The sequence below is a fragment of the Marmota monax genome, unplaced genomic scaffold (genome assembly GCF_021218885.2).
Source record: "Marmota monax isolate L192 unplaced genomic scaffold, Marmota_monax_Labrador192_F-V1.1 WCK01_AAM20220418_F8-fsc00119, whole genome shotgun sequence".
Classification (NCBI taxonomy): domain Eukaryota; kingdom Metazoa; phylum Chordata; class Mammalia; order Rodentia; family Sciuridae; genus Marmota; species Marmota monax.
In genome coordinates, this window is record NW_026694771.1 from 4641882 (window position 1) to 4666687 (window position 24806).

The following is a 24806-nucleotide window of genomic DNA, read 5'->3' on the forward strand; positions in this document are numbered from 1 at the left end:
TCCTCCAGTGCCTTATACTGGTCATACTGGTCATGTGCACCCTCCACCTCTAAGATACTCTCTCTCTCTCTCTCTCACACACACACACACACAGCAAACATCTGCAGCTCCAGCTGGTAAGCAAGCTTTAGAATCCTGACAGTTTACTTTCTTTCCCAACTAACCTCATGCAAATCCACTTTCTTCACCACCTTTCTGACCCCCAACTGTACACATTTAATGCATCACCCAACCCCCAATCTTTCCTTTCTCAATCACACAGTTCTTTTAAACCACCTAAAACTTAAATAAATACCTATCTGGAAATCCAAAGCATGCTGTAGTCCATCAGTCAGTCAGTCTCTGCCTTCTGCTAGAAGCACCCCCCATTCCCTGCCAGCTCTCCCCAACTTGTGAAGCCCAGTGGCCCTGGTGCAAGGCTGGCACATGCAGAGAAAACAAACACATGGAGTCCCGCCAGCTGGATCAGCCACTGCTGTTTACAGCAGGAGCAAAGTGTGGAGAATTAGAGAAACATGGTGTGGGGAAGGAGCAGAGGGGGCTGGGGAATTCTAGCCTCCTGCTCCTAGGTTCACCACCTGCAAAGAGGATCCCCTGCAGATGTTCTGCCATTCCTAGGTGTAGAACAGGACGGCAATCCTTCAGAGGTGGGACTCATGCCATCATGGTGCTGCAAGCAAAGTGAAAGTCCTTGCCAGTGGAGAGCCTATTATGTGCTTATTATTCTGTCCCCAGAACCAATAATAGTGCTAGGCACATAGTGGAAAAGCAGTGAGCATTTTGTTGATTATATGAATAAATGAGCTGTTTTCCTGCTTGGCCCACAGGGTGGGCAGTAGGAGGATCGTGGTGGAGGGGTGGTTAGCAAGGAATGCCTAAGACCATACTTCTAAAAACCTACCACATGTTAAAATATGCTACAGAGCTATCCTGAAAGTAATTAAGGAAAATGTGGTACTGTGAAATCTTACCAGATTTCTTCTTTTTGGAGCCTTTAATGTGCTATTATACAGCACGAATCACCAAGAAGGGCATAGACCTGGGTGCAATGGAGCACGCCTGTAATCCCAGCAGCTCAGGAGACTGAGGCAGGAGGCTTGCAATTTCAAAGTCAGACTCAGCAACTTAGTGAGACCCTAAGCAACTTAGCAAGACCCTGTCTCAAAATGAAATATATAAAGAGTTTGGTATGTGGCTCAGTGGTTAAACGCCCTTCAGTTTAAACCCAGGTACAGGAAAAAAAAAATAGAGCAAGATAAAGTATGCACTGAAATCTATAACCACAAGTATGGATTTATTTGACTATGAGACTGGAATTATTTGAGAGCCCCATTTTTTCCCTCAGAGTACCATTGGCAATGAGAATTTCACCAAATATACTTTTTGGAAATTCTGGCCTAAGAAGTTCCTGCAGAATGTTCCAGCAACTTGCAAAACAACATGATTCTATTTTTGTAATTAAAAACAGTTACGTATGACTCAACAGTGTGTAGTTATTTAGACTGTCATCAGAAAAGGTAAGGAGACATATAAACTTTAACATCAGTTGTCTCTGAAGATTAGGGGATTTGCACTTTTTACATTAAAAGCTTCAGAAATATTCAAAATAGGGCTGGGGTGTAGCTCAGTGGCAGGAAGCCCTGGGTTAGATATTAGCACCAAAACCACAATAAGCAAACAACAACAACAACAACAACAAAAAAGAAATATCGAAACAGGTATAAAGTATCACTTTTATAATTAAAAAGACAAATTGGAAAAAAATAAAAGCTAATCCAAAATATTAACATGTCATCACTGATAATTTATCCTTCCACAGGCCTAGGGCCTCATTTCCCAATAACCCTTTGGAACATAAAACGTTGCTGCCCATTATCACATCTAAAGAGTTTGCTTTGTCTGATTGCAACATTACATTCTTTTGGCTTATAAGGAATATCTCCCCTAATTCCAGAATTTTGTTGCAAAAAAACGTGAAAACAAATTCAATACTTTATTAACAACCTTTAGAGATCTTTTACTTTTACTTTTAACATCCTTTACTCTGTTTAGTAAGTTGTAAAAAATATACCATGTAAAATTCAGTTTGATGAAATTATTATGTTGAGCATATTAACATTTAAAGACAGCCTTTTTTCCTGCTAAATTACCAATTTCCTACCAACTTGTAAACACAATTAAAAGTCATTGAAATTTATTGAATGTAGTAAGCCAGGTTTTGTCACAACATATGATTAAGGCACATATTTTAGAATGAGACCATCAATCTTAACATAAAAAAAAGAAAACTATGACCATTTGCTGAATAAATATATGCAAAATAATGAGCTAATACACAAATATCATCTTGCCTAACCTCTAAACCACTCTAGGACATAGGCAGTATTCTCATCCCCATTTTACAGATACAACAAGTAAGGCTTGGAGAAATCAAGCAACTTGCTCAGATAAAGGATTTAAAACCAGGGCCCTCTGCCTCCTCTGTCTGCTGGTCCTAGTGCCTGGTAGCTACAAGCAGGCAAACAAAACTGTGTTCAAAGAAACAACTGAGAAATGCAGAAAAAACGAAAATTTGAGTTGGAGTCACAAATTAGTCACTGCGCTTCAGGATGGATTGTTTTGGCACACTCCCACAAAGTACACTGCCTCCAAACTCCTCAAGGTGCATGGAACCTGTACTTCTGAAAGTTCCCTGAACCTACCCCAGTTCAGTCCCCAGTGTCTTGAGTGCCAAACACAACCCTGAAACTGATGGTAGCACTTTGAGTTTGGAATCCAAGTTATAAGCCCCAGCATGCACAGAGAGACAATAAGAAACTTCCAGTTTCCTCATCTAGTCTCTTGTGGGGTTTTGTTTGTTTGTTTTTGTTTTTTAGTCTCTTGTGGTGTTTTGTTTGTTTGTTTTTGTTTTTTAGCGCAGCATCTCACTAAGTTGCGGAGACTGGTCTTGAACTTGCAATCCTCCTGCCTCAGCCTCCTGAGTTGCTGGGATTACAGGCATGTGCCATGATGTCCAGCTCTTCTTCTGTTCTTATACTGTATTAGCCCTCATATAGCAGCTCTGGTGGCACAGAGAATCATCACAGAAATGCCAGGAATGAGGGGTGGGGGAATGACACCTCAGGTAAATAAAGTTAGAGCCTCAGTCTAGGCATCAGTATTTTAAAAACTCCTCCTGCAAATTGTAACATGCAACCAGCTGAGAACCCTGTGAGGGTGTCTTTGCCACGGATTCTGGGGCAATTTCAGAAAAAAAAATATCTGCCAGGAAAGCTTTGGTTGTACTGGATTCAATGGTTAGAATTGAGAGTTTTGCATAAAGATGGTATATATTATATATTATTTTAAAGAAATTCTTATAGTTTTAAAGCAAAAATAAATATTTCTTACCCTACAAATTAAATATTAACCCATTTAAAGGAAGAAAACTTTTTTCTCCAAAAAGCTTCTCTCAGTTTTCCCAAGTTTTATTTATAATTTATTTGTTTGTTTGTTTATTTTTTTATTTTTGCATTTTCAGATTCCTGACTGTCTATTCCTTACACAGAAATAAAAATCTCAAAAGAGGTCACCATGGTAACAGCCTCCACAGTGCAAAGACAACACTCAAACAGGTCTCTGGGCCACTGTCACTTCTGCCTACTGGGACCAGGATCATGTACTTCTGGGGGAGCATGGAGGTGTGGGAGGGATGTTTTCCACAGATGCAAATTTGAATGTTTGCCCTTCAAAGTCTGAGAAACTAGCCAGGGTTCCCTTGCCAAAGCCAGATCAGTCTCCAGGGGCTCACAGAACACGAAGAAATTCCTCAGGTGTTGGCCTTCTGTGGTTTTGGCTCCACTGGAACCTGCTGTTGACAACCCAAAGGGTTAACAGCTCAACTTCTGCCTTCCTGGTCCCCATACAAGGGGAAGAGGAGGAGACAACCCACCTTGGAACCCCAGCCCTGGCCCCTCCCAGGCCCTCCCACTTCAGGAATGAAGCTGCCTGCTGCCCAACATATACCCAGACTGGTTTCATCTCCTTCCAAATCCATTTTATGTCTTAACTTCTGCCAAGAATAAAAATTAACACATACACACACACACACACACACACACACACACACACCCCATACATGCATGGGAGGAGAAGATTTGGTTGGAAATTTAAACCGAAAAGACCAGGCAGAGAGGAAAGGGACAGATCAGCTGCTGAAAGTCAGGGCTTGGTGACTTCTCCCAGGGCTGGCACACCCTGCCTGAGGTCTCTCGGGCTATGTAGACCTGAGGTTCAGATCTGAAGGGAAATGTTTGAAATGCATCCCCGTCTGGCCCCCCAACACCCTATTTCCTACACTTTAACCATCCTTCCTCCCCAGACCTGTCACCAGAGTGGCTCAGAGCAGCCTCATTGCAGTGTCCAGAGGCAGGGAGCAGATCCATGCCTGTGGCAGAGCCCTCTCTTGTCAACTCCAAAGTGAATCCAATAGTACTGGGGATGGCATGCAGGCCCTGGTGGCACAGGCAGCTTGCAGGCTGAATGGCCACCCAGAAAAACAGACCTGGAGCCTCCTTAGAATCCTGCCCCACCTCCCCCAGGGCCTGTGCATGAACACCTGAATCTACAGGCAAGTAAAGGCCACATCTCCAGGAACCCATGAGGCTCTGTCCTTCCTGCTCAGTGTCCCCCAGGATTGGCCTTCCCTCAGCCCTGTATATCATCATCCCCAACACTGCAGATGGTGGGTCCAGCCCTCGTACTCACAGTACTCACACCTCTCCAGGTGGAAACCCACTGTCTCATGGAATCACTTGCCTCACAAGTCCATAAATGTTTATTGAACACTTGTTAAACACTAGGTCCCAGGAATCCAAAGGAAAAGTTCTCCACAAGAGGTTAAGCTCTGGTGAAGGGACACAGAAAGATCTTAAAGCACCACAGAACAGTTTTATGAATCAAACCCCAGGACCCCAAGCACATGTTCTTTCCCACTCCACTGTCAGAGGTGGGAAGCCTGGATCACGCACTTTTGTGGAAGGAGTAACTTTGTGGCATCCAATTTTGACCCATCTAGCACACGGAGCACTGTATTAGAGTAATATTTTTTTTTTTTTTAAAAAAAGACACAAAACTTTTGTTGTCTTGCTCCTTGTTGAATCTACCAATTCCAAATAGATGGCATTGGCATATTCTGCTTATTCAGAATAACCACAGACTTCTACAGACACAGGAATGGCTCTGAAAAGCTGCCCTTTTATAAAAAAGAAATGTACATGAGTAAATAGTGGATGCAGGCCCAGGCTTTTCTGTTCCTCCTGACCAGGGTCTTTCCACAGAAGGAGGAGATAGGGGTCTGACACCTGGCCCAGACAGAGAGGTCCACAGGTGGCTGTTACCAGGGAGACTTCATCTACATAAGACAACCCTGCTCACTGTGCCCCCACCCACCCACCCACCCTTTTTTTTTAGCTCTCTCTAAGGTTCAGCCATTTGCCCCTGAGTCTCATCCTCCTGTGCTCTTAAGTATGTGATAAAATTTGTATGTTCTTTTTCATAAAGTCTTTTTTCTATTTTTGGTTTGTTTCATAGACTAATAATATCAAGCATTCAACTAGAAAAGAATAAATTTAAAATGTCCATACAGACTCATAGGGTTCATGATATTAATCTTTCTGCTTTTATGCTGTTTGAGTTTTTAAGTTAGAAAATAATAATAATATTTTTTTAAAATAAACCAATAGGATAATTAGAATAAGACCTCTCAAATCTTCCCAAACGTTGCATTGGCTTTCAGGAACCCCCATCCCATCCCAGTGTCCTCTAAATTAAGACAATGGCACAGTCAGGGGGGATTGAGGGAATGCCCAGGTTCTGATGGAAGAGGGGCATGCTCCCTTTATGATCTTCTGGATGCATCAGACTCCAGAGGCAGCCTCAGCCCTGACAAGAGGACTGCTGGTGGCAGCTGGAACAGCCAGTCCTTGAGCAGCCTATCTCCCTCACTCTTGGGACCCAAGGACCCCAGCTAGCTGGCTTCCCCCCATTCTCTCTGTTTCCTTTTGGGGATGGGACCTGCCTGTCCAGGAAGGGCCTTCCCCAGACCTGCCCATATCTCACTAATGACACGTCCCCAGCACTGGCTGACTTTTCCCTGGTTGCAGAAACCACCAAGATGGAGGCCTCAAGGTCCAAGACAAAGACCATCAGGGTCCAAACCTTCTGACTCAGATTTCTGAACCTATGACTTTTCCACTTGTCTACCTATCAAATTCTGAACCATACCATGACAAAATGATTTGTTTTTATTGCTACATATTGACTATACATATTAATGACATTCAGTGTGTTATTTCCAAACAGGCAAACAGTGTGTGTTTGTTGTTTATCATATGCACCCATATTACTTCCACCTTCACCCTCTTCCCCCCTGGAACCGTCCAATTCCTCAGGTGGGCCTTTTTTTTTTTTTTAGCTTTTGCATATGAGAGAGAGCATGCTGTCCTTGACTGTTCTGTATCTGGCTTATTTCATTTAACATGATGTCCTCCAATTTCATCTATTTTCCTGTAAGTGACAGAATTTCATTTTTCTTTATGGTTAAATAATACTCCATTGTGTATACATGACACATTTTTTTTTTGAGGTGCTGGGCATACGAGGCTAGCACTCTACCAGCTGAGCTGTATCCCCAGCCCTCCACATTTTCTTTATCCATTTATCTGTTAATGGGCATCTAAGCTGATTTCATATGCAAGCTATGTTAATAGTGCCATAGCACACAAAGGTGTGCAGGTGTTACTTTTGTATGCTGACTTCCTTTCCTTTGGCTGTATACCCACGAGTGGTATAGTTGTATCATATAGTAGGTCTATTTTTAGTTTTTTGAGGAATCTCCATACTGTTTCCTGTAATGGCTATACTAATTTGCATTCCCACCAATATGTACAATTTCCTTTCTCTCCTCACCTGTACCACCATGGTATTTTTGTTTGTTTTGTTCTTTTTTTAAAATTTTCTTTATAACAACCATTCCAACTGGGGTGAAATGGTATCTCAATACAGTTTTGATTTGAATTTCCCTGATGGATAATAATATTGAGCATAACAATATTGAGCTAATGATATTGAGCCATTGGCCATTTTTTTTTTTTTTTGGTGTTATTGTTTTTTAGTACTGGGGATTGAACTCAGGGCACTCAACCACTGAGCCACATCCCCAGCCTCATTTTGTATTTTTTTTAGAGACAGGGCCTCACTGAATTGCTTAGTGCCTTGCCATTGCTGAAGCTGGCTTTGATCCTCCTGCCTCAGATCCTAGTGATCCTCCTGCCTCAGCCTCCAGAGCCAATGGGATTACAGGCGTGTGCCACCACACCCAGCTTGTTAAGCTTTTTTAGTTCTTTATAGAGTCTGGATATTAATCCTGTCCCATGAATAGCTGGCTTATATGTTCTCCCATTCTGTAGGTTGTCTTTTCACTGTGTTGTTCCTTTCTTATGTAAAACCTTTCTAAGTTTGATGTAATCCATTTGACAAGTGTCAAAACTTTTTAAATAACCAAGTTCTCCAAGAATTTGGGCTCTTGGGAGAGAAATCGGCAGCTCGTCTCGGGTCAAAGTAGTAATGATATGGCAATGATGACAACATCTGTTACGGTTTAGATCTTAAAAGTTCCCCAAAGGCCCAGGTGCTAAAGGCCTATGGTACTATTGAGAGATGGTGGAATATTTAGGTGGATAGAAGGAAGTTAGGTCATTGGGGGTACACCCGGGAAGGGGATACTGAGATCCTGACCTCTTCTGCTCTCTCCTTTTGCTTCCCAACTGCCATGAGGTAAAAAGCTTTGCTTTACCATGTGCTCCCCACCATGCTATTCTGCCTTACCACATGACCAAAGTGATAGGGCCAAACAACTACAGACTGAAACCATAAGCCAAAATACATCTTTCCTTCTTTCAAGTTGATTATCTCAGGTATTTTGTTACAGCAACAGAAAGCTGAATAACACAGCACTCACTCCAGACTAAGCACTCTTCTGTGAATAATGCAATTCAATGTTTTGATTTGAGAAATCTTCAGAAACCAGGACACAAGCACCTTAAGGACAGTAGACACACCACTTGATAAACATCTATTGACTGACCAATTGAAAGGCCACTCTTTGATGGCTACCAATGTCTTTAGGCTCCTGTGGCGGATGTCAACAGAGGGCAAATATGCTGTGCTCAGGCAAGAGTTGCTGCTGGATATTGGGATCAGCATCCAAAACTCGGCATGAAACCTCAAGTGACCACTGAGAGGCAGCAGAAGTGAGCATCCTGAGTTTTAGTGGGTGGCATTCTTCACACAAGGGAGCCTGGTCCCAAGCCCCTGGCCTGGGGCAAGGAAACATGCCTCATCTTGGCTAAGATGCAAAGAACAAGGTCTCAGTGCCTTTTCCCCACCCAGACCACGGACATTAGCACTGGCATTTGGGTTAATTTCACGTGTGGGAAAAATTAGATCTGCTTGCCTAAGATCCCATCTCAATCGGACACATGATTCCTTTTTTACTTCTTGACTTTCAAAGCATGTAAAACTTAGTTAGGAAGGATCCTCCCATTGCTTTGGAGCCTAGCTTTTTCTGGAGAGGGGTGGAGGGTGGTGGGTAAAATTGGGATCCTGCCCCATTTCTACAGATGGCTCTGGTGAAAAAGTACTGAAGAAGAGCCAGACCACACCAGAGACTTCCCTCCATCAACACTCGCCCCACGTGGACAGAGGCTGGCGCTGTGCCTCCAGGCACCTCTGGCAACAACAGGAGATGGTGCCATCAGGAGGTGCTGGGATGGTCCCACTGTACCTTATTCTGAAGGCAAGATTCTTTAAATGTATCACAATATATTTATACAATCAGCTTTTCTGAAATCCCCACCCACCCTCAACATGAGAGAAAAATGCTTTGATAAGTCATGGATTTGTCTGTTGGTTCAGAAAATGTGGCACCTACTTGTACACAGGCATTACCTGGCATGCACCTACAGAAGCCAGCCTGGGATTCTTTCTCAGGGCTCTCATGATCCCTTCTTGAGAGTGAGGGGACAGAGTGTAGGGTGGGTAGCTTAGGGGTGAAGCCTGAATTTGGTAAAGAACATGGGTCCCACACTCACAGGGCTCATCAGTTCCCTATCTTCTGCCTCCCCAGGCAAACTGAGGCAAGGGCCAAGACTTCCAGATGGTCAGTAATCACTGGGGTAGCTGCAGGGATGCTGGACTAAGACCTGAGAGGCCAGGCCAGCAGGCTCCACCCTGGAGCTATCATTAACAACAAAAGCCAGAGGACAGCTTGCCTGGAGAGTGCAGTCCTCTGAAGTTGAAAGACTTTAAAGATTGCACTGCATTAGTGCTCACAGTCTGAGGGATAAGCCTGGGACGGGTATCATTAGTGCACCTACACGGGAGACAGCTAGGCAAAGCACTGAATGCCATTCCAGAGCCATTACTGAGGCACTGCCCAGGCTAGGAGAAGACAAGAAAACCAGGGGAGGGGGTGGTATGAATTTGGATCTTCGGCATAGAATCTCCATAGTCCAAAGGCACCTGATGAGTCTTATTCCTCTGTACTGAACTCTGACACATGTGGCTTGCATCTTGCAACGTGAGAAAGTACCAACAGATTTCAGCTCTCTGTTCAAGCAGGAATGGAAGCCAGGCTCTAAATGTAAGTCCCTATTCCCCAGGGTTAGAACTCCCTCTGCTCAGTATTCCTCCCTTTCTCAATTCCTGGAACTTTTCAGCCTGTGGTTCAGATGATCCACAGGATTCCACAGTCACACCCGCTAACATTTCCCCTAGATGTGGTCCCGAGCTGGAGCAGGGTTAGAGGAGTTCTCTCCTTCTGCTCCCATTATCAAATCCATCATCATAACCTGTGCCCCAGAGAGCCACACTATTTAAAGTGACTGCTAAGTGCTCTGAATACTGGGCTCCTACTCCCAAACTCCCAGGGAATCCCAGTTTTCAATGCTGACTCAAGAAAGAAATACTTTTTGGCAGGAGAAACACTCTCAATCTCTTTGTGCCTGATTGATAAGTCTTCCCCTTAATGACCACAAAACAAGCCCCTCTGTTCTCCATTGCTATCTGGGCTCAACAAGAACACCACTGGAACCTGGGCTGAAAGCAGTGATTTTAGAGACGGAGGGACCTGTGGCCCACCACCGGATATGAGCGCATAGTATCACGGCCTGCCCAGGGGACGCACACTTCCCCACGCTTCCCCTAGCCTGCAGCTCCAAAGTAAGCAAAACAAACTCCCAAGGAGGAAGACAAACAGCCCCATGTGCTCTTCCCGGCTGTCTGTTTAGGGGTGGGAGGGAGGGTCTGCACAGCTGGTACTTCCAGATGTGGAACCCAAACACAGGCAGCTCCTGACAGTTTACCAGCCTGGTTAAACTCCAGTAGCACCAGGGCCAGGCTGCTCGGCAGAAGATGGCAATGGAGCTGCACAGTAGACCCACAGCTCTTGTCAGGAAGGTTTCAGCACTCGGCTCTGAGCCCCTCCTTTTCCAGCTCCTTGCTCACCAGCTGCTTATGTGTATGGGGCAGGCAAGAGAGAAAACTAGAGAAGTTGCCAAATGAAAGAAGCCAGTCTGATAGGGGTATATACTTCATGATTCCAACTATGTGACATTCTGGAAAAGTCATAACTATAGCATATATATATATAACACATACATACACATATATGTAGTAAAAATATATATAGTAAATATATATGCTTACTACAGCAAGATGATAGTGGTTGCAAAAGTTTTGGGGGCAGGAGGAGGAGGTGACTAGGTGGAGAATGGGAGACTTTTAGGCAGCAGAATATTACGATCCTATCATAGTAGGTACATGCCATCATATATCTGCCAATACCCAGAAAATGTACCACACAAAAAGTGGACCCTAATGTAAACTATGCACTTTAGTTAATAATGAAATGTCAATTTTGGTTCACCAATCATAACAAATACATCACACCAGCAGAAGATGTTAATTACAGGGGAAAAGGGTAGGGTTAGGTGGTAGAGGTGATTTGGATGACAACTCTGTTTTGCTTCACTTTTCTGTAAACCTAAGACTGCTCCAAAAGAAGATTATTCATTTAAAATAATAATAGCAATAAAAAAAAAGAGGCATGAGCTATTGCCCAGCTCCATGACATGCTTGCTGGGTTGGGTTTTGGCATCTGGTTGTACTATTGCTGAGGCACATTTTTCTACTTTTATTGTCACCACAAGACCTCCTGGGATCTTCCTCACTATTTTTATTCTTCCTCTGCTTCTAAATCTTGAACCAAGTCAGAAATGTCTAAGATGCAACTTGAAGTCAGATCTATGTCCCCTCTGAGGTGGCATCCAACACACTCTTCCTTACTTCCAACAGCTGGTACCATCTCTGTCACTGGTGTACCTAGCACAGGGGCTGGCCCCACCAAGACCCCTGTGTATGGGGACTGAACTATTGTCAAATCCATCCCATGCCCACCAGATCTGAAAGACCTCCAGTTGGACTCAGGTGATTGGAAGAGGGTAGCATCAAAGTGGGTGGCCCAGGCCCACTTAGGAAAGCCCAGATGGACAACCAGACTATAAACAGTGGTGGGATAGAGGAAGAGCCAGGCCATGCACAGTGCTGGGCACAAAGTGGATGCACAATAAATTCTTCTAAAGTGTGTGATAAGGACTGGGGCTGGGGCTCAGTGGTGGAGCACTTGTTTAGCATGTATGAGGCCCTGGGTTTGATCCTCAGCACCACATGTAAATACATAAAATAAAGGTCCATGTACAACTAAAAAATATATTTTTTAAAAAAACAGTGCCATAGTTAAAATAATAATAATAATAATAATAATAATAATAATAATAAAGTATGTGATGAGGAAGGGCAGAGAGGACATCCATTGCTTTTTTTCTTCTTCTTTATAGTACTAGGGATTGAACCCAGGGCTGCTCTACCACTGAGCTACACCCCCAGCCCTTTTTCATTTTCATTTTGAGTCAGAGTCTCACTAAATGGCCAAGGCTGGCCTTGAACTTGTGATCCTCCTGCCTCAGCCTCCCAAGCCACTGGGATTACTTTGCATGCACCACCACATGCCTGGCTTCATTCTTGTATCTCTCTTACAGATGGAACCACCTGCCTAGCCATGGACAATTGCTGAAGTCTGTTACCTTGGGGAAGAGTGAAGGAACTGGGCGATCTCTGCTGAGGTCCTGCACACGTCTACTGCCTGGCTTTTCTAAGAGACTCTCGTCGTTAGTACTCTTAGCACCTTCCCTCGAGGTTCCCCATATACATACACCCCTGAATGCATTTTCTTGTATAAATCCATGCGTAATTATAGTTGCCCCTTGGTATTTGTGAAGAATTGGTTGTAGGACACTGCCCCCCCCCCCGCCAGGATAGCAAAATCCATGGATGCTCAAATCTGTCATAAAAATGGTGTAGATAGTATTTGCATGTACCTAAGCTATACTTTAAATTATCTCTAGGTTACTTAAAGTAGTGCATACAGTGTAAATGCTATGTAAGTTGTTGTTATACCGTGACAAGAAAAAAGTCTGCACATGTTCAGTACAGACATGATATTTTTTAAAAAAATATTTTCTATTCATGGTTGATCCATGGTTGACTGCATCCACAGGTGTGGAACCTGTGAATACTGAGAACTGACCGTATTTCATCTTGTTTGAAATTCTTACGCATTAATTTTGCAATTCAGGAGAGTACTGCAGATAAGAAAGGAAAGAGAAAAGGAAAGGAAAGGAAAGGAGGTGCTGGGGCTGCAGCTCAGTGGCAGGGAGCTTGCCTAGCATGCATGAGGCACTGGGTTCGATTCTCAGCACCACATAAAAATAAACAAATAAAATAAAGGCATTCTGTCCATCTACAACTACAAATTTTTTTTTTTTAAAAAGGAAAGGAAACGATAGGATAGGATAGAGAAAGAGGAAGGAAGGAACGAAGGAACGAACGAACGAACGAATGAATGAACGAACCAAAATCTCTTCTAGTCCCTGGGAGAAAATGAGAAATAAAACAAAGTCCCTGGGTCTTTCTTCCTTCTACAGAGGAAGCAGGTAATATGCAAATGAACAAATAGATACATATCAGAAGGTGACAATGCTGAGGAAAAATAAATTAGGTTGAAAGGAGAGAGAATAGTGGTAGGTGAGCAGGGCAGCAGGGAACCCACTGAAATGGGAGAGGAAGCTATACAGGAATGTGGGGTGAGAGCCTTTCAGACAGCTGGCAGAAAACCTCTGAGGAGGAGAAGGCTAGTTGGAGGAGTCCTGGGGAGGCCCATGTGGCTGTGAGGTAAGCAAGGCAGTCAGAGGTGAGGCAAAGAGCATGCGGTGGTTCCAGGGTATAGATGTTTGAAGCCATGGAGAGTTTTGAGCAGAGAAGTCACCTCCACAGTCCTGGTCAGAAAAGTTAACAGAAGACTAGAGTGGTAGGAGATCATAAGATTCTACAAACACTTGAAGGTAAACCCAGTATTGTTTGCCAACTTAAAGTGGAGTATGAGGACCCAGGCTGTCTCTCAGTGTAAGAGTGCTTGCGCTACCACTTTCAAACAAGATGCAATATGTGTGAGGCCCTGAGTTCCACCTCTAGCACCACAATAAATTAATAATGAAAATAAAAGCAAAAATAAAATGGAGTATGAGAGCAAGAGCAGAGTCAAGGATGATCTCAAGATTTTGGGTACGCTGAGTTGGGGGGAAAGCAGAGGGGAAGGCTGCAGGGGCGGAGTGGGGTTGGGAGTCATGCTTTACCCAGGGACCAGGCCTGGCCCAATCTTGTGCTCCTCTTTCTCCCCATCCTCATCCCTTTCTCTCTGTAGACCTTGAGTTAGTTGGGGCTCCATCAACAGGCCTTCTGCTGGCTCATTCTCCTCTCTGCCTACTCTACCAAGAAGGCCCCTTTCACTCTGTTCCTCCTTCTTTTCCTAAATAACAACAGCTACCATCCACTGATGGCTCCCAATGCATTTCCTGAGTTTTACATACATGACCTCGTTTCCCCTTTGCAACAACCTTAAGAAACTGGCGTGGGGGGTTTATGTAACTTGCCCAGGATCACACACCTAACTATTGGCAAAGCCAGTATTGAAACCCAGGCTGGTCTATTTACAAAGACTCCCATTAACCAGGATGCTATACAAATCCCAAATCTGGAAGTGATTCCAGAAACATGCTTGTCTCCTGAAAACTTTCTTTCCTAGCACTTCACCTGCCTTCTCACAAGATGCACTCCAGACTTCTGTCCTCTCAGATAGGACCTCCTAGAAACGCTCTGGACTCCTTCTGTATCTTCCTCTCTCAAGGAAGGATGTTACCCTAAATCCAGTTGCCAGAAGTTATTTTCCTTCCCAACTTCTTCCAGACCCTGAGACTCTAAGTTGTCTTTTCCCACTAGTGAGGAAAAGAAAGCTGATCTGGAGGGATCCGGGGTGGTTTCTGACACTATGACCAAAGAGAATCTGATTCAGGTTCCTACACTTAGAAAACAAAAACACACCACAGAGTTGACTGCATTCCTGGGTCCAAACTGACTTCTCCATGGTTCCCTAGAATTTCTTATCTCTTTAGAGTGGGTGAGTACAGATGCCAGGCACCTGAGGCTTTTGAGGTGAGTAAGAAATTTTCAATCAAAAGTGTTCCCTCAGGCCATGTCACAGCATCCTCATGGCCCTTTAAAAGACAGCATGAGTACAGACTGAAGAGAGGGACAGTTGGGTCAAGTGGTGGTTCCATTCCCAATTTTCAAAGAAATCTCCATACTGCTTTCCATATTGGCTACACCAATTTGCAGTCCCACCAGCAATGTATGAGTGTACCTTTTCCCCCACGGCCTCGCCAACACTTACTGTTGTTTGTATTCTTAATAGCTGCCATTCTGGAGTTACCCAAAGGGCTTAAAAACATCATACTACAGGGACACAGCCACATCAATGTTTATAGCAGCACAATTCACAATAGCTAAACTGTGGAACCAACCTAGATAGATGTTCTTCAATAGATGAATGAATTAAAAAAATGTGGCATATATACACAATGGAATATTACTCAGCATTAAAAGAGAATAAAATCATGGCATTTGCAGGTAAATAGTTGGAGTTGGAGAAGATAATGCCAAATGAAGTTGGCCAATCCCCAAAAAAACCAAATGCTGAATGTTTTCTCTGATATAAGGAGGCTGATTCATAGTGGGGTAGGGAGGGGGAGCATGGGAGGAATAGATGAACTCTAGATAGGGAAGAGGGGTGGGAGGGGAAGGGAAGGGGCATGGGGTTAAAAATAATGGTGGAATGTGATGGACATTATTATCCAAAGTGCATATATGAAGACACGAATTGGTGTGACTCTACTTTGTATACAACCAGAGATATGAAAAATTGTGCTCTATATGTGTAATAAGAATTGTAATGCATTCTGCTGTCACATATAAATAAAAAAATAATTTTAAAAAAGACAGCTTGAAATGAGAGGGGATGAAAGGCACAGTTTCTCTGACTATCTCCTCATTACCCTAGTCACATCATTATATTTTAAACCTGTGTCTTCCCATACCCAGAGCATCTTGGCTTCAAGTTTCCCGTGTTTGCTAAAGAAAAACAAGGAACAAGGGTAACTACATGTCCTCCGCTGCCAAACCTCACCACCCTCCTAAGCCAGCAGGGAGTGGGGTGCTTTGCTCTTCTGCAGGTACCTGCCTGTCGAATTCTTTCTGCTGGCTGCCCTGTGAGTATTTGCCTGGAAGGCAGCATCTCCTGTCAGTTACCTGTCTGTCAAAGCTGCTACTTCCTTCCCCAGGGTATTTTTCTGTACAAGCTGCCACTTTTCCTGACCAGTAAAAGTATCTGCTGGGCCAAACACCTTCTCCCCCTCAGCTCATTGTAAGCACGGAGGACCTGCTTGATCAGACTTGCAGAAAGCCTAGGCACAGATGGATTCATCTGGCAGCTATAGCAGGAGCAGAGATTTGGGACAGTTGATTCAGACAATGTCCCGGAGGAGGAGAAAAAAAATATCAAGAGACAAGTTCAGAAATGAAACCCAAGATGGAGGTGGCTTTCACCACGGCCTGCAAAGTCTGACACAGCTGGACCACAAAGCCTGGCTTCCCTGGTGCTGCTGCTTCTGAGCCATTCAACACCTTCCACTTGTGGTCCCAGTTCTATATTCATGTGGTTTACGGCAAGTCTCATAAAGGTCCCCACATGCCCCTTACGTGTAGTTAGCTGCAAAAGAAAGTTTTCCCAAACTGAAGGGAGTCTGCTTTGGGAAGAGAACTTATCTGGGTGCCCCCTCCACACACACATTAAGTTTGGCAGTCAGCAGATCTGCAATGAAATCTTGGCTTTGCCACTTCCAGTTGTGAGACCAGAGCAAGTCAGTACAATTATTTAAGCTTTAGCTTCTTATCTGAAGAATAGGATAATAATGCCCAGCTTCACAGGACCACTGGGTGATCAAAGGGATAATGCCAGTAATTCTTAGCACAGGGCCTGGCACCCAGTAGGTATACACTAGATGGCTGCTATCAATCTCCCCATCACTGGGAGGAAGTGGAGGCAGGCAGTGCTGCCTACTTGCAACTGAAATTAGCATGCCTGGGCCTGTGCTGCTGGTCCACGGCTGATCTCCCTGATCTGTGGGGTGAGAAGCTGCACTAAGAGCTTTGCTTTTCTGTCTGGCAAGTGAGAATCATCATTGTTCCTTCCTCAGTAATCATAAGGAAAGGTACCTGCATACTCGCCCCCTTGGAGGGAAGGCTCGCCACCTAAACACAAGGCTTCATTTGTAAAATTGGGGGAACAAAAATTAACTCCATCCATCACAGTGACCACTTCAGGCAACCTGTTCAGTTCTTTTCACCCACACTCAAGACACTATGGTGTGTCAGTGACAAGGGGATTGGTCGCCAATGTGAAACCCACCTATAGAAAGCCACCTTGTTGTTCCCCTTTGGGGAGGAGAGCTAAGTTCCCCCGCCCCCACCCTCTTCTTTCATTGTCAAAGACCACCCACTGAAACTTGCTGGCAAATTGCCATAGTCCAGACCGGCTAAAGCCAGCCGCCCTGCAGCAGCCTCCACCTCTGCTACAGAAGCCTACAGAATGGAAAGCACCTGACTGGGGCCTGTCCCCTGGAACTGACTCAGAGCCTTCACAGATGGCAGACCACCAAAGGACTCAAGGAAGGGGTGCAGGTGATTATTTCAGAGTCCTGTACATTGAATGATCCAGAGAATCTAACTCTTGTCTATAACTTGGCAGGTTTTTATACAATTTGTTCACTAGCAAAAATTCATTCATAAATACAGGAGTAAACATCTCCGCCTTTATGTGATCTCACTTGCAAAAGAAGATATTTTGCTGACTGCCAGCATTAACAAATCCCCCTGACTTGGGCACAACTATCTAAGAAGGAAAAGCTACAGTAACTCCACTATAGTGTGATAGTCATGAGGCAGAAAACAGAGAGACAGAGAAGTGGGAGAGATGATCTGTGAAATAATTAAGAGCAGTTTCTGCTTTCATAGAAAACCAGTAAACCCAGAACCCCCCAATTTTCCTCTCCAATTAACTATGACCCATACCTAATAAACCTACTGGGATTGTAATGTTAGGTAAGTAAAGACTAGTAAAGGCACTTGGCTTTGACTAATCTGGAAAAATATTGGCAGAACCAGGGAAGGTGGGGGAGGTTTTCTTTGAGAGTAAAGTTGCAGCCCAGGCTGGATGGGGGCCTCTGAGGCCAGGTAAGTCCACATACTTTCCTCCCCTACCTGGGGCTCCCAGCTCTTGTGATATTCACCTCTCAGCATCCCAGGAGGTTTTTGAGCAAATGAAAAGCCCAGTGATTTTTATACCTGTAAAATAAATTTCCCCTCACCTGCTACTCTGGGAATAATGTCAGAGTCAAGCAAATCTAATGGGGCCAATGGAATTCAAAGGTAAAAGGATGAATTCATACATGTGTTTCTAAGATTCTCAGTTAAAATCTGATATAAATGAGAAAGAAAGGAAAATCACTAATTTTTTTCTTTTCCTCCTGAAAACTACTCAGTAACTGATTTGGGAAACATGGCCAAAACCCAGATTTCTGAGATTCTGTATTTGATGCAGAAATTTTAAGTCTTAAATTTCCTAAAATTAAACAAGTAACAACAAAGACATGACTTTGAAATCTCCTGTGTCTACCATACTTAAACCTATCATCCACCAAGGAAAAATGAATTTGCTGGAACAAAACAATGAACAATTCATACAAGCAGAGTAAAAAAAACATTCGGTACTACCTGTCTGTCTCTAATTTTAACATTTCCTGAGGTATTCTCTCCCCTCCCTCAAAAAGTCTTTCTTAACTGACCCACTGTTAGTATCATCGTAACACTAGAATTTGCATTTCACTTCCCATGAGCAATGGAATTCTGGATGCCCGTGGGCTCTGGTATTGATTCCTGCCAGTCTAAGCCATGATGCCAGGCACATAGCAGGTACTCAATAAAAGCCTGTTGAAAGAATGAAGGCTCCAACCTATACACACTTCATCACCCTCGTTGTCCAAACTCATTTTGGCAAAGAATAACATGCCTTTGCCCTACTTTCCACTGCTCAGCTCCTTTTGGGTTGTTTTTCTTCAACGCTACTTACCCCGTCCACATTGGCATTTTCCTGTTACTCACCAGGAGAACCAGTTGAGACTTTCTCAACATTTTCTCTGGCAACCAAATTAAGTTGACTACATATTACTGACTATAGTCTTTCTGCTATGATTTCCTCGTATTGCCCAATAATCCTGTCCCAAACATCAAAGGCCTTCTTTGAAAATAAGGCCAAATTTACCATTAGGAAAAGAGAAATTATTTCCTGGTTTCATTTCAGAAGACGCAAAGAAATGGAATCCCTCTGGTTTTTGTGAGATAAACAATGCCCAGTACATGAGACCACAAGGCATTTGCTGTAAGACCACTGACGGAGACGTAAACACTTGGCTTTCCTCACCCAGACCTGAGCAGGACTTTTCCACAGTGAGCTTAGATCCTGAATCTCACAGTTAGTGGTTTGTATCCAACAAGGCTGACAGTTTGCCTCAGGGCAAGGGGGGGTTCATGGAGCCAACATAGGCTTCGACTAAGAGTGTACTAGCCACTAGAACCAACCTGAAGGTTAGTTCAGATTCCACTCAAAGCTGGATTTTTCCAATATTAAAGGATGAGAAACACAATCTTCAAGTGATAACACAAAACAAGGGAAAAAAATAGTTGATCTAATAGGATAGAGATTCCAGACTGTGAGCAGAAAACCTCACCTACTTCTTCTACTCCTTTGCTGCTACCCTCAGATGGCGTGAATGTTGACAAAACTTCAAGGGTCATGGGTTCCAGGAAGCCTGAAACAGGACTGAGGAAAAAGAGAATTGTTTCATCTTTTGAACAATAAAATAAACAGTTCTGAAGTATTTGCTTTTTGTAAGGTGCATTGCTATAAACCATAGTAATTCCACATTAACCCCTTTTATGAATAAGAAAACAGAGGAAAAGCAATTCTTCTAAGATCACAGGCCTCCATCAATATCCAGTTACCTGGCTCCTTGCTAAAAGTGAAAATAGTGGATTAAGAACAATACTACATTTTACAAAACCATGAACTTTTCATCCAATAGTGTATTTTCATCAACACTCACCAAATATTTCTTCAAAACACATTATAAACAGGCCTCATACATAAGTAGGCTTGTGTGGAAGGATTTATGGTGCTGGGCAGCAGGCTCCTACTGAGGGAGAATTATCATGAAGGAGGATGGAGTCTCATATAACAGGTTGAGAAATTTGGATTTTAAAGCTGAGTAGTGACTTGATTGTGGGACTGATGGAGAAGAATAGTGGAGTGATGTTAGGTGGACAGTGGGAGCCCAACCACGTGTCAGCAGCAACTGTCAAGGGCATCAATAAGCAGAGTGGAAGCAGATCTGGAAAAGATGGTACAGATGGTGGAATTACAAAAGGAAGAACAGAAAAGATTGTGCCAGGTTGGGGAAGGAGTCTTAACTCTGCAGCAGCAGAGATGTTGGAACAGATTAATGTTTTGATTTGAGGTGGTGTAAACAGAGGTCAGAGGCAGAGCTTGGGCTTCAGAGGGATCCTCTAAACCTCTTTCCTACATTCTACCTCCCCTTCTCTATCCATGACCAACCCGAAGGCTCCAAGGTGGCAAAAATCTTCTTTAGGAAGGTTTATGGTAAACATAGACTTCTAGATTAAAACTAAACATCCTCTCCCATACCATTCTTCAATCCCAAATACTTGATTCAGGCTCATAAGTTATGAAAATATTGCAAGTTGAAGTTCCTGTGGGAGCATACTTAGGATTTGGCTCATTCCCACCAAAAGCAAATTAGTTGAATATATGTGTTCTCTGTGAGTCTTTGGTTCAAATGTAGATATTTTAGGGCTGTCTGATGACAAGAATCTACTTTTTATCATAACTATATAGAAGGTATATATGCACATGGATGAACAAAAACAAGTCATGCTATAGCATGGGGGGATTGTGGGTAGCTGTGTGTGTGTGTGTGTGTGTGTGTGTGTGTGTGTGTTGCAGGAGATTGAACCTAGGGCCTTGTGCATGCTAGGCAAGTGCTTGAACAAAGCTACAGCCCCAGCCTGTACATAACTGTGAATAACTTTAAAAACACTTTTATAATTAGTAGTAGATGTTTGTGCAATGAATAAAATTTGAGGGTAATCACTCTTTGATTAAGAAAACTTACTTTGTTAGGACAAGGAAGCTCCCAATTGGGTGTCTGATGCACGATAAATATTTGTTAAACTGAAGTATGGAGGTAACAAGAAATTACTTATGTTAAAGTAGATAAATTTTTTTAAATGGGAAAATCACTATCTTTCCTCTCCCTCCCCAATTTCCATTCTAGTCCCAGATTGCAAGGAGGTTTAAAGTTTGGAGGGAAGAAAGCAAACTGCAGTGTATAATATCTTTTGGAGCCAGGTTAATACTTCTTTATTCAGGGGTCACAAAGTACTGGACAGAAATTATCCAGCACACATGGGTCTTCAGTTAAGTTTTGAAAGGCAGAGAGAGAAACCTTTAATTCATTAAGCATGTCAGTGACAGCTGAAATTTGAACCTAGACCCCCTAGGGCCCTTGGAACACTGATCATCAGGCTCACTTCTTGCCCTCCTTTCTTAAACCCCAGGGGTCTTTGGGGAAGTCAACTGAATTATTTCATGAGTAAAATCTCCTATTCATCCTTAGGCTATGGAAACCACAAACAGAGTTGTTGAAGAGAGAGGGGATCCCAAGTACTTGACAAAGTACTTCAAAAAAAGTAAAATATCTGGGTCCATTTGGAGGATGGCACTGGAGTATGGAAAGAAACATAAATCATACTCCTTATCGTGATTGACTGATAATTAGCACCTAAGCAGGTTTTTCCCCCCTCACACCCGTCTCCTCATTTGCTGTCAAAGGACCTATTATACTAGCCTCTACCAATTAACCCTCCCAAGTAAAGCCAGCTCCCAGAAGCTTGGGCAATATCTCTTGAGTGAACTTCTCCTGCAATGTTGCTCTGCTGAGAAACCTTGAAAGAGAATAAAAGGGGACGTCTGTACTGCTTCTGGCCTCCTGAGGGCCAAATTCTGAGTAATATATTTCCATGAGGGAGGATGGTGTCAGCAAAGAGGACTAAGGAGGGAATTCTGGCTTCTTTCATTTTTTTGTATAAACTTATTCCAAAAACTCATCTGGAAGGAAAATCTTAACCCTACTGCTGTTTCTACCCGCCTCTGTCCTAACTGACCCCAAGGTGCTTCAAGAGTACCATGGGAACCTTCTGGGTCTCAATTATGAGGCCATTAAAAAGTGCCAATTATAAGACCTCAGAAATGTCCCTGGGAAACCTGTTACACACCTCAAAATGGCCAACCTCTTGCCTCAGATTCACTTTAAGTTCAGAAAACAGGTCATCCAGATGTATGGGTGTCCCAGCCCCCACCTGGGTCCAACAAGACTGTGCATTAGTATTTTCCATGTTGCCCTTGAGAACATGGAGATAGATTTATTAGCTGTAACCAAAGGGCTAAAAAAAACCATCACAGAGTGGTGCTGCCTGTTCAGAACCCAGTAGTGGCATAAATTAGAAATGTTTACACATTCAAGAATTTTTAAAACCACGTTCATTTAAGGGTCTATGCTTGCAGAGTTCTGGGCAAAAAGAGCTAAGTGACAAATGTGGGCTGGGTACAGGGCATTTGGAGGTGGGACAGGGGCCTGCAGCCAAATATACTTTTCACTTAGTCTACTCAGAGAGGTAACTCTGAGTCAAAAACTTATGTGAACCCATTTGAGTTTGCAGGGAAGAGATGGGGGGAGCTGCAGAACACCCACCACACCCAGAAAGTGCCTGTTTGGGATTGCTGGTGTGTGGTTTGGGTATTCTTAGCTCTAACTGCCACATCTCTGGAGGAACACAACTTTCAAGGGACTCTGCCTCTGCCACCCCAAAACACAACTAAACAAAACCATCTCTAAGACATCTCTAATCCTTCCAGGTCTGCCTGACTCGCACCTCTCAAAAGTTCTTCTATTGCCTGGAAAAGCAAACTAAACTGAGTATCTGAAAGTCAAGCAGGCCCTTCAAGAATCCAGCAGAAGATTCTTCCTGGGTTCCTGGCCCTCCTCTCAGCTCTTTCCCACTTGTCCTAGAGATTCATGCCCCCACCTTCTCGAAGTTACATAAACAAAAACCCGAAGAGTACAACCCCAGGAGTACCCTGCGGGCGCCAACACACACACACACACACACACTCACACAGGCGCGCGCGGACTCTCTCTCTCTCTCTCTCTCTCTCTCTCTCTCTTACAAATGCCTCAGTCTCACAGACACTTCTGGACACTACTTTAGCCTCTCCCCTTCTACTTCTCCTGTTAGGGGATCTTTTCTGAGGCTGTTTGGGTTCGCTCAGTCCATCATTTTAGTATTTTCCTTTAAAATGTCAAGGGTGATAACCTCGTCCCCGGAGTCCAAGCGCGCATTGAATGGTTCTGTGCATCTGCTGACACCGTGTGGGATTCTCCCCCACGGCCCGGCCGGGGACCCAGGACGCCGGTGTCAGCCTTCGGGGCAAGTCTGGGAGGCGGTCTGGGCCCTCCTTTTACCCGAGAAGCTTCCGGGAACCACGACCCGGCCAAGGAACCTGAAAGCACCGGCCCGGGAACCCGGCGCGGCGTCCTGGCCCCGGCTGCCCTCCGGGCCCAGCTTGTGGGTCCTGCTCCTGGCGCGCCCGGCCAGCCAGTCCCCAGCCCCAACCCTAGCCGGCAGCCGAGCGCTCAGACCCGGCGCCAACCGCCGCGCATCCACCGCAGCCACTCGCCCGCGCTCGCTGAGCGTCCGCCGGCCTGCGGCAGCCTCCCGCCCCCTCCTCTCCCCAAACTAACAAACAGATACAACTTTTTATGAAAAGAAAACAAACTTCAGAGACGTGACTCACCTCTGGTGCAGCCGCAGCCTGGGAAGGGTGAGCCGAAGCCCCGGTGTCAGCGTGGTGGGCGCGGAGAGAGCCACACAGCGCCGCGCTGCACAGACACACAACACGCACTGTGACACCCGGGGACACACAACACGGGAGAGCGGCTGCAGCCGGAGCAACAAAGGAGCCTCGGACCGAGAAGCTGCCGGCCGGGGAGGGAAGCGCGTGTGGCTGAGGGTGTGTGCGACGTGTGTGTGTGTGTCTGTCTGTGTGTCTGTGCGGTGCGTACGCGGCGGCTGACACTAGCTAGCCGGGGATCAGGGTCCCTGCTGCAGGAAGCCGGGGCCGCGGTGGAGGCGGCAGCAGCAGGAGGACGAGGCAGGGGACGCCGCGCCCAGCGCACCCGATCCCTCCATATGGAAGAAGCTTTTTTGGATGACTGAACTCGCAAACAATTCCTTCTTTTGCTTCTCCTGCCTAGGAGCCTCCCATTACCGCGGGAGGAGGGGAGGGGGGAGCAGAGGAGGCGGGGAGGAGGGGGAGGAGCGAAACGAAGCAAAGAAAAAGTCTTGGAAAGGAAGCTGGGGGAAAAAAAATCCACACAGTCCCCCAAACTCCATTTCTCCCCCCCCCCAACACCCACTTTCCGTTGTTCGTTGGACCCGCGCTCATTTCTAGCTTCTTTTTCTTTCCCATGCAAAAAGCAATGCCCTGTGCTCCAGGGGCTCTCTTGACCCTCTTTAGCTTCACCTCGCACCCTTCCTCTCTGGACACTATACTTCCCTCCTGTAGCCCAGTCTGTTCTCCCCTAGCCCTTTTCTGCCACCCACTTCTCAATTGCCTCCTTCATTCTGCAAACTATTAAATAAACCAGTAAAAGCAAACTTAATATTATTAAAGGAGCTACCTCCCCACCTCTCAAAAAAGTGGGTCGGGGCAGTCGAAAAAATGATAAGGGAAGCCCCAAGGCGGCCTCCCCAGCCCACTCGGTGGGCTAGAGAGGGTTTGCCGCGTCCTCAGTTGACAGCTCCCTGACCTCCATTCATCATCCTAGATGTAGGAGCCAGGACAAGCGGTGGGGGCTGGTTAGTAGTCACAGAGAGAAGTTTGTTGCCTCTGTGTGTGTATTGGGTAGAAAACAGCATAAGTTCTTAAACTTGGGCTGTAACAGAACTCCTTGGAACGTTTTTGTTGTTGTTGGGTTTTTTTGTTTGTTTTGTTTTGTTTTACAATGCAGATTGTTGTTGTTGTTATTTTACAATGCAGATTGCTGGGGCCCTCCTCCAGTTTC

At 44.6% G+C, this 24806-nt stretch overlaps 1 protein-coding gene across 6 annotated transcripts in view; it reads right to left on the reverse strand.

Annotated features, from left to right (window-relative positions):
- Boc (BOC cell adhesion associated, oncogene regulated) overlaps nt 1–23991 on the reverse strand; it is a 77855-nt gene extending 53864 nt beyond the window's left edge. For 2 of the 6 annotated variants that reach the window (XM_046425250.2, XM_046425246.2), the window contains exons 1-2: nt 23537–23988; nt 19335–19426 (exon numbers count right to left, since the gene is read on the reverse strand). The gene's annotated coding sequence lies outside the window, so the exon portion shown is untranslated. Of the gene's footprint in view, nt 1–19334; nt 19427–19709; nt 19995–23536 lie in introns of all 6 variants that reach the window. The other 4 variants (XM_058572874.1, XM_046425247.2, XM_058572877.1 and 1 more) reach the window with 4 other exon arrangements.
- Nucleotides 23992–24806: the final 815 nt, after the last annotated feature.